Genomic DNA, 12,252 nt, shown 5'->3' with positions numbered 1-12,252 from the left:
CAAGGAGGCTTGTTGGGTTGACTGAGCTGGGCGTCCTAATGGATTCCTGCGAGGCAAAAAATCAGGGGGTGCAATATCCTGTATCTGAAGTCGTGACATCTGTCCAGTGGGTGGCTCCGATCCGCGCCTATCCGGGATCTCCAATGTCAGCTGTCCTGGGGTCAGCGGCGTTTCCCGTGCTGGCGGAGGGAGCGGGGGAAGAGGGAGTTTCTTCCTTTTTAGAGATCGCGGTGGCGGGGGATTCTGGTATCCGGGGAGCTGAGACATGGCGAATTAGTCTGTCTGGAACCCAAATCGGAGCGTCCGCGTCCTGTGGAAAAACACAAGCATACCCTCGCCCATTGGTTAATAAGGGGTCAGGACCTTTCCATTGTCCGGAAAGAAGGTCCCTCCATTTTACTAATGGTTTTGCATTCAATTGCTCTGGGCACCAATGGCGAAGCATTGCAGTGTTTCCGGATGAATCAGCATTTAAGTTATTTATTACGAAAAGAGCATGTTGCAAAATCTGATGGGGGGAACTATATTTAAATTCCCCTTCTTTTAGTTTTTGAATATGGATTTTCAGTGTTTGATGTGCTCTTTCCACAATGGCTTGTCCTTGTGGGTTATAAGGGATGCCGGTGTTATGTTTAATTTGAAATCTTGTACAGAATTGCTGAAAAGATTTAGAAGTGTAAGCAGGAGCATTATCAGTTTTTAAAGCTTTTGGCAAGCCCAGATAGGAAAAGCATGTAAAAAGATGTTGTATTACATCTTTAACTGCTTCCCCTGTACGAGCAGTGGCAATAATAACATGAGAGAAGGTATCTACAGTTACATGAACAAAAGACAGTTTTCCAAATGAAGAGACATGGGTTACATCCATTTGCCAGAGTGCATTAGGTTTGAGACCGCGAGGGTTAACTCCCAGAGGCAAAGCATTCACGGTAGTAGGACAATGTGAACAAGAACGAACAATCTCTCGGGCAGATTCTCGAGGAATTTGAAACTGGTATCGTAAGGCAGTGGCATTTTGGTGATGAAGTGAGTGAGAAGCTCGAGCTTCTTCAAAAACAGAAGCCACTGAAATCCTGGTTAACGAATCTGCCAATTCATTGAGAGCATTTAAAGGGCCAGGCAGGCCGGAATGAGCCCGAATGTGGCCGATAAAGAACGCCCGATTTCTTTTCCATATTTGCTGCTGCAGTTTAGTTAACAAATGGAAGATAGCAGTTTTGTTTTCAGGCAAAACTGCAGTCTCAATGTGTGGAAACAGCCTGACCACATACTGAGAGTCAGAATAAAGGTTAAATTCTTTCTCCGCAAACATAACAAAGGCCTCAATAACAGCTGTGATTTCAGCCCTTTGAGCTGAAGTTTCTTGTGTTTCCAAAAGTTTTTGATGATCTCTTGTGACTATAGAGGCTCTACCGTTAGCCGATCCATCAGTAAAGACTACCTGAGCATCTGAAATAGGGAACTGTTTACACCGGACAGGAAAAATAACTGGATGGTTAGACATAAAATTTAGTAAAACATGCGAGGGTAAATGATGCAAAATTTGACCACAGTAATTCCCTATGGCAATCTGCCAGTCTTCATCAAACATTAAAAGAGCATCAAGCTGCTCCTTATTATATGGAATTACAATCTCTGATGGCTCTTTACCAAACAATTCAATGCTCCGCTTCCTTCCTTTTAGCATTAATGTGGCAATTAAACCAGGATAAGAAGCCACGACTTTTTTAGCTTGGGTAGGAAGATGGATCCATTCTAAAGGGCCGCGTTGCCACAGAACTCCCGTAGGCGCCGTTGGAGTAGCTAGGCAAAGGAACTGCCACGTCATCGTCAAATCAATTCTTTTTACATAGCTATTTGATAAGGCTGCTTCTACTTTGCCTAGGGCTTCTTGAGCCTCAGCTGTTAATTGTCTTTTTGAGGTTGGATCAGGATCCCCGCGTAAAGTGTTAAAAAGAGGTTTTAATTCGGCAGTGGTTAATTTTAAATATGGTCTAATCCAATTAATATCACCTAAGAGTTTTTGATAATCATTTAAAGTAATAAGATGGTCTTTTCTCAATTGCAGCGGGGTATGAGTCACCGTTTCCGAATTTATGACTCTTCCTAAGTAAGTTATGGGCGGATTGATTTGAATTTTTTCTGGGGCAATTTTTAGGCCTCTGTCTGTCAATGCCTGGGTCAGGTCCTGGAGCACAGTCTGCAGGTGAACTCTATCAGGATGAGCTATTAAAATATCATCCATATAGTGAATCATATACACGTGTTCATATTTAGCCCTGGTATCTTCTAGAGCGGCATTAACAAATTTTTGGCATAAAGTAGGGCTATTTTTCATTCCCTGAGGCAGAACCTTCCACTGAAACCGTAAATAAGGCTGTTTAAGATTTTCTGATGGCAGACTAAAGGCAAATCGCTTTTTATCCTCAGGATTTAAGGGAATAGTGAAAAAACAATCTTGTAAATCAATAACAATTATATTATATCCCTCTGGAACGGCTACTGGGGAAGGGAGCCCAGGCTGTAAGGCCCCCATGTCCTCCATGGTGGCATTAATAGCTCTCAAATCCTGTAAAAGTCGCCATTTACCAGATTTTTTCTTAATGACAAAAATAGGAGTGTTCCAGGGGCTATTGGAGGGCTCAATATGTCCCAATTCTAATTGTTCAAAGATTAATGCTTTAGCTGCCAATAATTTTTCCTTATGCAGAGGCCACTGTTCTACCCACACCGGATCTTGAGATTTCCATGTGATGGGGTCGGCAGCAAAAACAATGGCCTCAATTATAAATTTGGATATCCCAATCCAGCACGTAGCTTGCGAGGAGTTGGGCAAATTGGCTCAATTATTCCTGTCTGTTGTTTACCCAATCCTTTTGATGGATCATAGCCCATCTGCAACATCTGAGAGGTCACTTTATCATCAGGGCTAAAAAGTAACACTCCCATTTGAGATAGCACGTCCCTCCCCCACAGGGTAAGGGGGAGCGAAGGAACGACATAAGGTTGGAAAGTTCCACGGGTATCCTCAAATTGCCAATCTAAAATTTTTGCACTTTTGGCTATTGTGGGGGCTCTTCCTATCCCCACCAAGTTATTTTCAGTAGTATGTGTGGGCCAGGAGCTGGGCCAGTCTTTTCCTGAAATGCAAGAAACATCTGCTCCTGTGTCTAATAACCCCACAATAGACTTGCCATTAATCAGGATAGTCTTCATAGGACGTTTCTGAGTAATTTCTGTTATCCAAAAAACCATATCACTAGACCCAAATCCTTTATCCTGCCTTTCATTTTGAGTAGCTGTGCGCCCAATTGCAGTGTGGTAAGGCAAAAGCAAAAGTTGGGCTATTCTTTGTCCCTGATGTATTTGGAAAGTTTTAGTTGGGGGTGAAATCATTATCTGGATTTCTCCTGTATAATCTGAGTCAATTACTCCAGGGATGATTGTGAGACCTTGCATAGCTAAGGAACTTCTGCCTAGTATAATTCCTACTAAACCTGTTGGTAATGGGCCTTTAACTCCTGTAGGTATTTTTACAGTGGGGCTATCTGGTGTTAATATTGCTGAGGTGGTGGAACTGAGGTCCAGTCCTGCGCTGCCTGGGGTTGCTCTGATGAGTTCTGCGATGGGACGAAGGGAATGAATGGGTTCAGTGAGGCTGCCCCAATTGTTGTCGGGGCCTGAGGCTGGCCCCTCAATCCGTTTCCCGACTGCTGGTCGGGGCCCAAAAAGGCTCCATTTCTATGGAATTGTGACCTACATTCTTTTGCCCAGTGATATCCTTTTTGACAACGAGGGCAGAGAGATCTAGGGAGATTAGTAGGCACAGCCGGGGAGGGAGAATTCGGCAGAGAAGAACCGGCTGCTTTTTGGGGACAAGCTCGCATAAGGTGCCCTTCCCGTCCGCAAGAGAAGCAGGCCTTGGATAAACCAATATTCTGGCCTGGACTACTGGAATGACTCTTTGACGGGTTATTTCTATTTGTAAAAAAGGACTGTACTGCCTGCTGGTAAGAATTTCCCTTTATGGCTGCAGCTATGGCAACGCCCTGCATCATCGCTGGTCCTACATCTGCACATTGCCTGATATAATCTATTATTTCCCCAGTTTTTTTAATAGGACGTAAAATGGCCTGGCAGGTAGAATTAGCATTTTCAAATGCCAGTTGTTTTATCAATATACTAGCTGCCTCAGTGTTGGAAATTACTCTGTTGACTGCCTCTGCAAGTCTTGATATAAAGTCTTCATATGGCTCTTCTGGTTTTTGTTTAACATTTGAGAAGGAAGAGGTAGATTCTTTCCCTTCAGGCAACAAACGGCAAGCCCCAAGGGCGCAGGCGGTTACTTGATCTAAAGTGGTTTTATCTAATCCCATTTGATCTCTAAGTGTTCCAAAATCATTAGTCCCTGCCAACATATTTTTTATAATATATCTTGGGCCATATTTTTGGTTAGCATCAGCCTGTTTTTGGGCTAGATCTTCATATTCAGTTCTCCAAAGTACATATTGACCTCCAGACAGACAAGCTTTAGCGACTGTCTTCCAGTCATGGGGTGTCATCCATCTGCCCGCTAAAGCTTCCACCAATGATACAGTGTACGGGGCTTTAGGCCCATACAAAGCACAAGCCTGTTTGAGTTCTTTAATCATTTTCATTGGAATGGGTTCCCAGTGGGGGGCTGTTCTCCCACCACTTCCACCAAATATTATGGGGAAACAAGCCTCAAGGTGGGGATCAAGTTCATCATCTGGGCTAGAGAAAACTCTTCTTCGGGGAGCTTCTAGTGGAGGCCCCTCACCCTTATAGGGAGGGGGGGGCAAGGGGTGTCCTATGTCACTTTCTTCGTACTTTGGGAATTTTTTATCCGTTCTGTGTTTAGGTCTTACGGATGTTTTATCTGGGGAATCTGGCCTTAAACTCTCAGGTGCATATAATCTGATGGGGGACATTTGTCTTGAGCCTCTGGAAGCAGAAGGCTTAATTAAGGAAATTTCTCTTGAATTTGTGGAAGCAGGTGGTCTGGTTGGGGAAGTTTTTATTAAGCTCTTTGGAGCAGATAATCTAATTGGAGAAGTTTCTCTTAAACTCCTTGGAGCATCTTTATTTAATAAAGACCAGTCCTCATCAGAATGATCTTGACTTACTTCCTCTTCCAAATCTTCCTCATCTGAAAGCTGCTCTTTTTTGTCATCTCTATCTATTACCTTTTCTTGGGCAGTCATTGCAGCTATCATTTGACTCAACTGCCGATAGTTAGGTGTAGCCTCCTTTTCATCACTCTCCTCTTCGATAGATACCTTTTTCTCTGCACTTTCCTCTTTAAGATGTACCTTTTCAGATTCAGGGGCAGGGTCTAGAGCGTCCCTAATTATATTCCATAAGGAAAAGGCGTCAGTAGGCACCTTTTGTGAGCCATGTTCAGCATGGTAAGTTTTTAGTTGTTTTCCTACTCTCTCCCAGGTGTCTAAGTTAACAGTGCCTTCTTCTGGAAACCAGGGACACTGTTCTTGTACAAAGGAAAAAAAATGAATGAATATTGGATTTTTTAACTTTAATTCCTCGTTTAGTTAGTAACTGCAAGATTACTCCTGTAAAAAGCTGTCTTTCTTTTGATTCACTGTTACCCATGTCAGAAAATTAAGTCTTATAGAAAAGTCTACCTCAACAAAAAGGTTTTACCTTTGGCGAGGGGGGTTTTGTTTTCAACCCTAAGATAGCAGGTTTCTTTTCAACCTCTAGAGCACCAGGTTTCTCTTAAACCCTTGAACACTTCCCACTCCTCCTCACCCTGTCTATCCTACAGGGGGGTCCGCGGCACCCTGAGTGGGGTCCTAGCCGTCCCGAACACTCAACACTGGGGGAGTACCCGAAAGTACTCCGGGGGGAGTGATTAAGTCACTCCGGGGGGGAGCAACAGAGAGTGCTCCGGGGGGAGCAACAGAGAGTGCTCCGGGGGGAGCTACAGAGAGTGCTCCGGGGGGAGCTTTTGCTCCGAGGAACCTACCTTCGAATAGCCTGTTCCGGGCGCCACTTGCCGGGGTCCAGCCCCGGTGGATCCAGGGAATTCGAAGGGTGGACGGCGTTGGCATGGAAAGACTTGTTTATTTATTAATATAAGATTAGATTAAGAAACTGTAGTGCAGTAGGAAGATTAAGTGGAGAAAGAGGGCTGAATAGCTTGGTTTACGCGGAAGACCAATAAAATTCCAGACAAGGAATTTGCACCATCTACGTTGGGCCACCGGTGCCCGCTTGAATATCTAAGGGTGCCTCGCCTTAAGCTCCCTTTCTCGCGGATCTTAATAACCAGGGCAAATAAGTAGACCTGGCGAGCCTCCGCGCCCCAGATGGAAATTCAGCCTGAAATTAAAGTAAAGAGCAGAGGGAAGAAAAGGGAGAGAAAAAGAGAGAGAGAGAGAGACACGGGGGGAGCCAGATTCCCAAGAAACCAGGCCGAGACTAGTCCGAGAAACTGGTCTGAGAATCTGGTCCCGTCCTTTATTGTTCAGAAGGCCTTTTATACTTTTGATAAAACATGGAGATCAATGGGTAACACAAAGTTATGCAGCGTTAGCAGTCCAGACTCTTATCAAAACCAGGCTTTTCTCTCTGCATACCTAATTGTATACACAAGTCTTAGGTAATTTACATCATCTTCCAACCAAAAGGGCCAATTAACATTTTACAGCCTTTTTTCTGATAAGGGTTTGTCAACCACAAGACTTATTTGTGTTGATCTTCCCAAGGTCTGGTGCCACTCTCGGAAAGCACTAAAGAAAGTTACATTCTTAGACAGCAAGGATACAGCAACTTATAACAAGTAGAGGGAGTGCAGTGATTTATAGCAAAAGAGAAGCAATTAACTCAAAAGTCTAGTGTTGCTAACATCAAAACTACTATGTATCTTTTTCTACATCCTGCTTACATTAACATCCTTCCAGGTGCCTAAAAGATAAAGAATAAGGAGGTCTGGCAGCAATCCTTGAGTCAACAGTGAAAACCCTCTACCAATATAATTTTTAACTCTTTAGAAAAGGCTCTGTATCTTTAAGATGCTTTTAAGCTTTGTGCCTCCCGCGGTTGGGGGGCTGTAAGCAATTCACAAGCTGTAAGCTTTGTGCCTCTCGCGGTTGGGGGGCTGTAAGCAATTCACAAGCTGTAAGAGGTCTGGGGAACCTGTTAGGCAGACTAGAGAGCTATCAGAGGGGTTTAACTGAAACATCCCTTTCAAATGCAGAAGACTAAAACCCTGAATTGACTTTTTTCCAGAGAATATCAGAAAAGTGGAAAAGCAGAGCACAAAAGCCAGCAGATTTTTGCTGGGGTACATGCTTAGGAATATCCAGAGGGGTCCCTGAAGTCTGAGCACGCCTTGCGTATGTCAGCTTCCTTCCTCATGACCTTGTCACGGGCGGGATTCCTCACACTGGCTTCCGGCAGGGTATGGTGGTGAACTTCTTGAGTTGCACCAAGGCTGTGAAAGACCCTTTCGAAGTTCCAGAGGTAAGGTGTCATTAGTCTCCAGACGCCTCATCGGAAATAGGCCTCATCTCGCCTGGAAGGGAGAACTTCCTGGATTTTCTCGAGTTGCGGCAGGTGTTCTCGAGTTACGACGGGGACCTCAGGGACCCGCCCTGGTGGCCTCAGGAGAGGCCAGTCCCTATGCGAGTTGCTAGGGGGCCTCTCGGGATTCCTCTCCCGTCGATACCGGGGCCAAAAACCTTGTGTGGAGTCAGGGCCGGAACCGAGGATTCCTCTCAGGGGCTGACATGGATCTTTGGGTACTTCTGGAGTCTCCCCAGGGGAGTCAGGCCTCGTCTCGAGTGGGGGCATGCACGTGCACTTTCCTTCCAGGCTTTAGGAGTAATGTCACGCTTCCCATCGCGTGGATCAAAGGATCTGTGGTTTTCCCTCGAGGCTTTCCCTCGAGGCTTTCCCACAGGGCTGTCCCACGTGCGACCGTGGTGTGAGTCGATCCTCGGCGTGAAAGATGAGCCAGTGCAGGGCAAAGAGGTTCCTCTGCAATGGACTGAGACATCTGGGGGACTCTTGGAATGGTGGTACGACCATGGAGTTCCTCTCGCCTTTCCTGTTGAGAGTGCCTCCTCTTGAGATGCGACGGGAACGCCGGGAATTCTTTCCCGTTGAAAGCAGGGAAAGGATCCCTCATCTCGAGCTCCGAGGGGAAAACGGGGCTCCTCTGGATGTGGGCGGGACCATCGTGCTTCCTCTCGAGTGGAGACGGGTATGGCGGTGAACTTCTTGAGTTGCAGCAAGGGTGTGAAAGACCCTTTCGAAGTTCCAGAGTTTAGGTGTCATTAGTCTCCAGACGCCTCATCGGAAATAGGCCTCATCTCGCCTGGAAGGGAGAACTTCCTGGATTTTCTCGAGTTGCGGCAGGTGTTCTCGAGTTACGACGGGGACCTCAGGGACCCGCCCTGGTGGCCTCAGGAGAGGCCAGTCCCCATGCGAGTTGCTAGGGGGTCTCTCGGGATTCCTCTCCCGTCGATACCGGGGCCAAAAACCTTGTGTGCAGTCAGGGCCGGAACCGAGGATTCCTCTCAGGGGCTGACATGGATCTTTGGGTACTTCTGGAGTCTCCCCAGGGGAGTCAGGCCTCGTCTCGAGTGGGTGCATGCACGTGCGCTTTCCTTCCAGGCTGTAGCAGCAATGTCACGCTTCCCGTCGCGTGGATCAAAGAATCTGTGCTTTTCCCTCGAGGCTTTCCCACAGGGCTGTCCCACGTGCCACCGTGTTGTGAGTCGATCCTCGGCGTGAAAGATGAGCCAGTGCAGGGCAAAGAGGTTCCTCTGGAATTGACTGAGACATCTGGGGGACTCTTGGAATGGTGGTACGACCATGGAGTTCCTCTCGCCTTTCCTGTTGAGAGTGCCTCCTCTTGAGATGCGACGGGAACGCCGGGAATACTTTCCCGTTGAAAGCAGGGAAAGGATCCCTCATCTCGAGCTACGAGGGGGAAACGGGGCTCCTCTGGATGTGGGCGGGACCATCGTGCTTCCTCTCGAGTGGAGACGGGTATGGCGGTGAACTTCTTGAGTTGCAGCAAGGGTGTGAAAGACCCTTTCGAAGTTCCAGAGGTTAGGTGTCATTAGTGTCCACAGGCCTCATCGGAAATAGGCCTCATCTCGCCTGGAAGGGAGAACTTCCTGGATTTTCTCGAGTTGCGGCAGGTGTTCTCGAGTTACGACGGGGACCTCAGGGACCCGCCCTGGTGGCCTCAGGAGAGGCCAGTCCCCATGGGAGTTGCTAGGGGGCCTCTCGGGATTCCTCTCCCGTCGATACCGGGGCCAAAAAGCTTGTGTGGAGTCAGGGCCGGAACCGAGGATTCCTCTCAGGGGCTGACATGGATCTTTGGGTACTTCTGGAGTCTCCCCAGGGGAGTCAGGCCTCGTCTCGAGTGGGGGCATGCACGTGCGCTTTCCTTCCAGGCTGTAGCAGCAATGTCACGCTTCCCGTCGCGTGGATCAAAGGATCTGTGGTTTTCCCTCGAGGCTTTCCCTTGAGGCTTTCCCACAGGGCTGTCCCACGTGCCACCGTGTTGTGAGTCGATCCTCGGCGTGAAAGATGAGCCAGTGCAGGGCAAAGAGGTTCCTCTGGAATGGACTGAGACATCTGTGGGACTCTTGGAATGGTGGTACGACCATGGAGTTCCTCTCGCCTTTCCTGTTGAGAGTGCCTCCTCTTGAGATGCGACGGGAACGCCGGGAATACTTTCCCGTTGAAACCAGGGAAAGGATCCCTCATCTCTAGCTACGAGGGGGAAACGGGGCTCCTCTGAATGTGGGCGGGACCATCGTGCTTCCTCTCGAGTGGAGACGGGTATGGCGGTGAACTTCTTGAGTTGCAGCAAGGGTGTGAAAGACCCTTTCGAAGTTCCAGAGGTTTGGTGTCATTAGTCTCCAGAGGCCTCATCGGAAATAGGCCTCATCTCGCCTGGAAGGGAGAACTTCCTGGATTTTCTCGAGTTGCGGCAGGTGTTCTCGAGTTACGACGGGGACCTCAGGGACCCGCCCTGGTGGCCTCCGGAGAGGCCAGTCCCCATGCGAGTTGCTAGGGGGCCTCTCGGGATTCCTCTCCCGTCGATACCGGGGCCAAAAACCTTGTGTGGAGTCAGGGCCGGAACCGAGGATTCCTCTCAGGGGCTGACATGGATCTTTGGGTACTTCTGGAGTCTCCCCAGTGGAGTCAGGCCTCGTCTGGAGTGGGGGCATGCACGTGCGCTTTCCTTCCAGGCTGTAGCAGCAATGTCACGCTTCCCGTCGCGTGGATCAAAGGATCTGTGGTTTTCCCTCGAGGCTTTCCCTCGAGGCTTTCCCACAGGGCTGTCCCACGTGCCACCGTGGTGTGAGTCGATCCTCGGCGTGAAAGATGAGCCAGTGCAGGGCAAAGAGGTTCCTCTGGAATGGACTGAGACATCTGGGGGACTCTTGGAATGGTGGTACGACCATGGAGTTCCTCTCGCCTTTCCTGTTGAGAGTGCCTCCTCTTGAGATGCGACGGGAACGCAGGGAATTCTTTCCCGTTGAAAGCAGGGAAAGGATCCCTCATCTCGAGCTACGAGGGGGAAACGGGGCTCCTCTGGATGTGGGCGGGACCATCGTGCTTCCTCTCGAGTGGAGACGGGTATGGCGGTGAACTTCTTGAGTTGCAGCAAGGGTGTGAAAGACCCTTTCGAAATTCCAGAGGTTTGGTGTCATTAGTCTCCAGAGGCCTCATCGGAAATAGGCCTCATCTCGCCTGGAAGGGAGAACTTCCTGGATTTTCTCGAGTTGCGGCAGGTGTTCTCGAGTTACGACGGGGACCTCAGGGACCCGCCCTGGTGGCCTCAGGAGAGGCCAGTCCCCATGCGAGTTGCTACGGGGCCTCTCGGGATTCCTCTCCCGTCGATACCGGGGCCAAAAACCTTGAGTGGAGTCAGGGCCGGAACCGAGGATTCCTCTCAGGGGCTGACATGGATCTTTGGGTACTTCTGGAGTCTCCCCAGGGGAGTCAGGCCTCGTCTCGAGTGGGGGCATGCACGTGCGCTTTACTTCCAGGCTGTAGCAGCAATATCCCGCTTCCCGTCACGTGGATCAAAGGATCTGTGGTTTTCCCTCGATGCTTTCCCTCGAGGCTTTCCCACAGGGCTGTCCCACGTGCCACCGTGGTGTGAGTCGATCCTCGGCGTGAAAGATGAGCCAGTGCAGGGCAAAGAGTTTCCTCTGGAATGGACTGAGACATCTGGGGGACTCTTGGAATGGTGGTAAGACCATGGAGTTCCTCTCGCCTTTCCTGTTGAGAGTGCCTACTCTTGAGATGCGACGGGAACGCCGGGAATTCTTTCCCGTTGAAAGCAGGGAAAGGATCCCTAATCTTGAGCTACGAGGGGGAAACGGGGCTCCTCTGGATGTGGACGGGACCATCGTGCTTCCTATCGAGTGGAGACGGGTATGGCGGTGAACTTCTTGAGTTGCAGCAAGGGTGTGAAAGACCCTTTCGAAGTTCCAGAGGTTAGGTGTCATTAGTCTCCAGACGCCTCATCGGAAATAGGCCTCATCTCGCCTGGAAGGGAGAACTTCCTGGATTTTCTCGAGTTGCGGCAGGTGTTCTCGAGTTACGACGGGGACCTCAGGGACCGGCCCTGGTGGCCTCAGGAGAGGCCAGTCCCCATGCGAGTTGCTAGGGGGCCTCTCGGGATTCCTCTCCCGTCGATACCGGGTCCAAAAAGCTTGTGTGGAGTCAGGGCCGGAACCGAGGATTCCTCTCAGGGGCTGACATGGATCTTTGGGTACTTCTGGAGTCTCCCCAGGGGAGTCAGGCCTCGTCTCGAGTGGGGGCATGCACGTGCGCTTTCCTTCCAGGCTGTAGCAGCAATGTCACGCTTCCCGTCGCGTGGATCAAAGGATCTGTGGTTTTCCCTCGAGGCTTTCCCACAGGGCTGTCCCACGTGCCACCGTGGTGTGAGTCGATCCTCGGCGTGAAAGATGAGCCAGTGCAGGGCAAAGAGGTTCCTCTGGAATGGACTGAGACATCTGGGGGACTCTTGGAATGGTGGTACGACCATGGAGTTCCTCTCGCCTTTCCTGTTGAGAGTGCCTCCTCTTGAGATGCGACGGGAACGCCGGGAATTCTTTCCCGTTGAAAGCAGGGAAAGGATCCCTCATCTCGAGCTACGAGGGGGAAACGGGGCTCCTCTGGATGTGGGCGGGACCATCGTGCTTCCTCTCTAGTGGAGACGGGTATGGCGGT

Source organism: Capricornis sumatraensis, unplaced genomic scaffold (genome assembly GCF_032405125.1).
Source record: "Capricornis sumatraensis isolate serow.1 unplaced genomic scaffold, serow.2 scaffold3, whole genome shotgun sequence".
Taxonomy (NCBI): Eukaryota; Metazoa; Chordata; class Mammalia; order Artiodactyla; family Bovidae; genus Capricornis; species Capricornis sumatraensis.
This window is presented reverse-complemented; position numbering follows the sequence as displayed.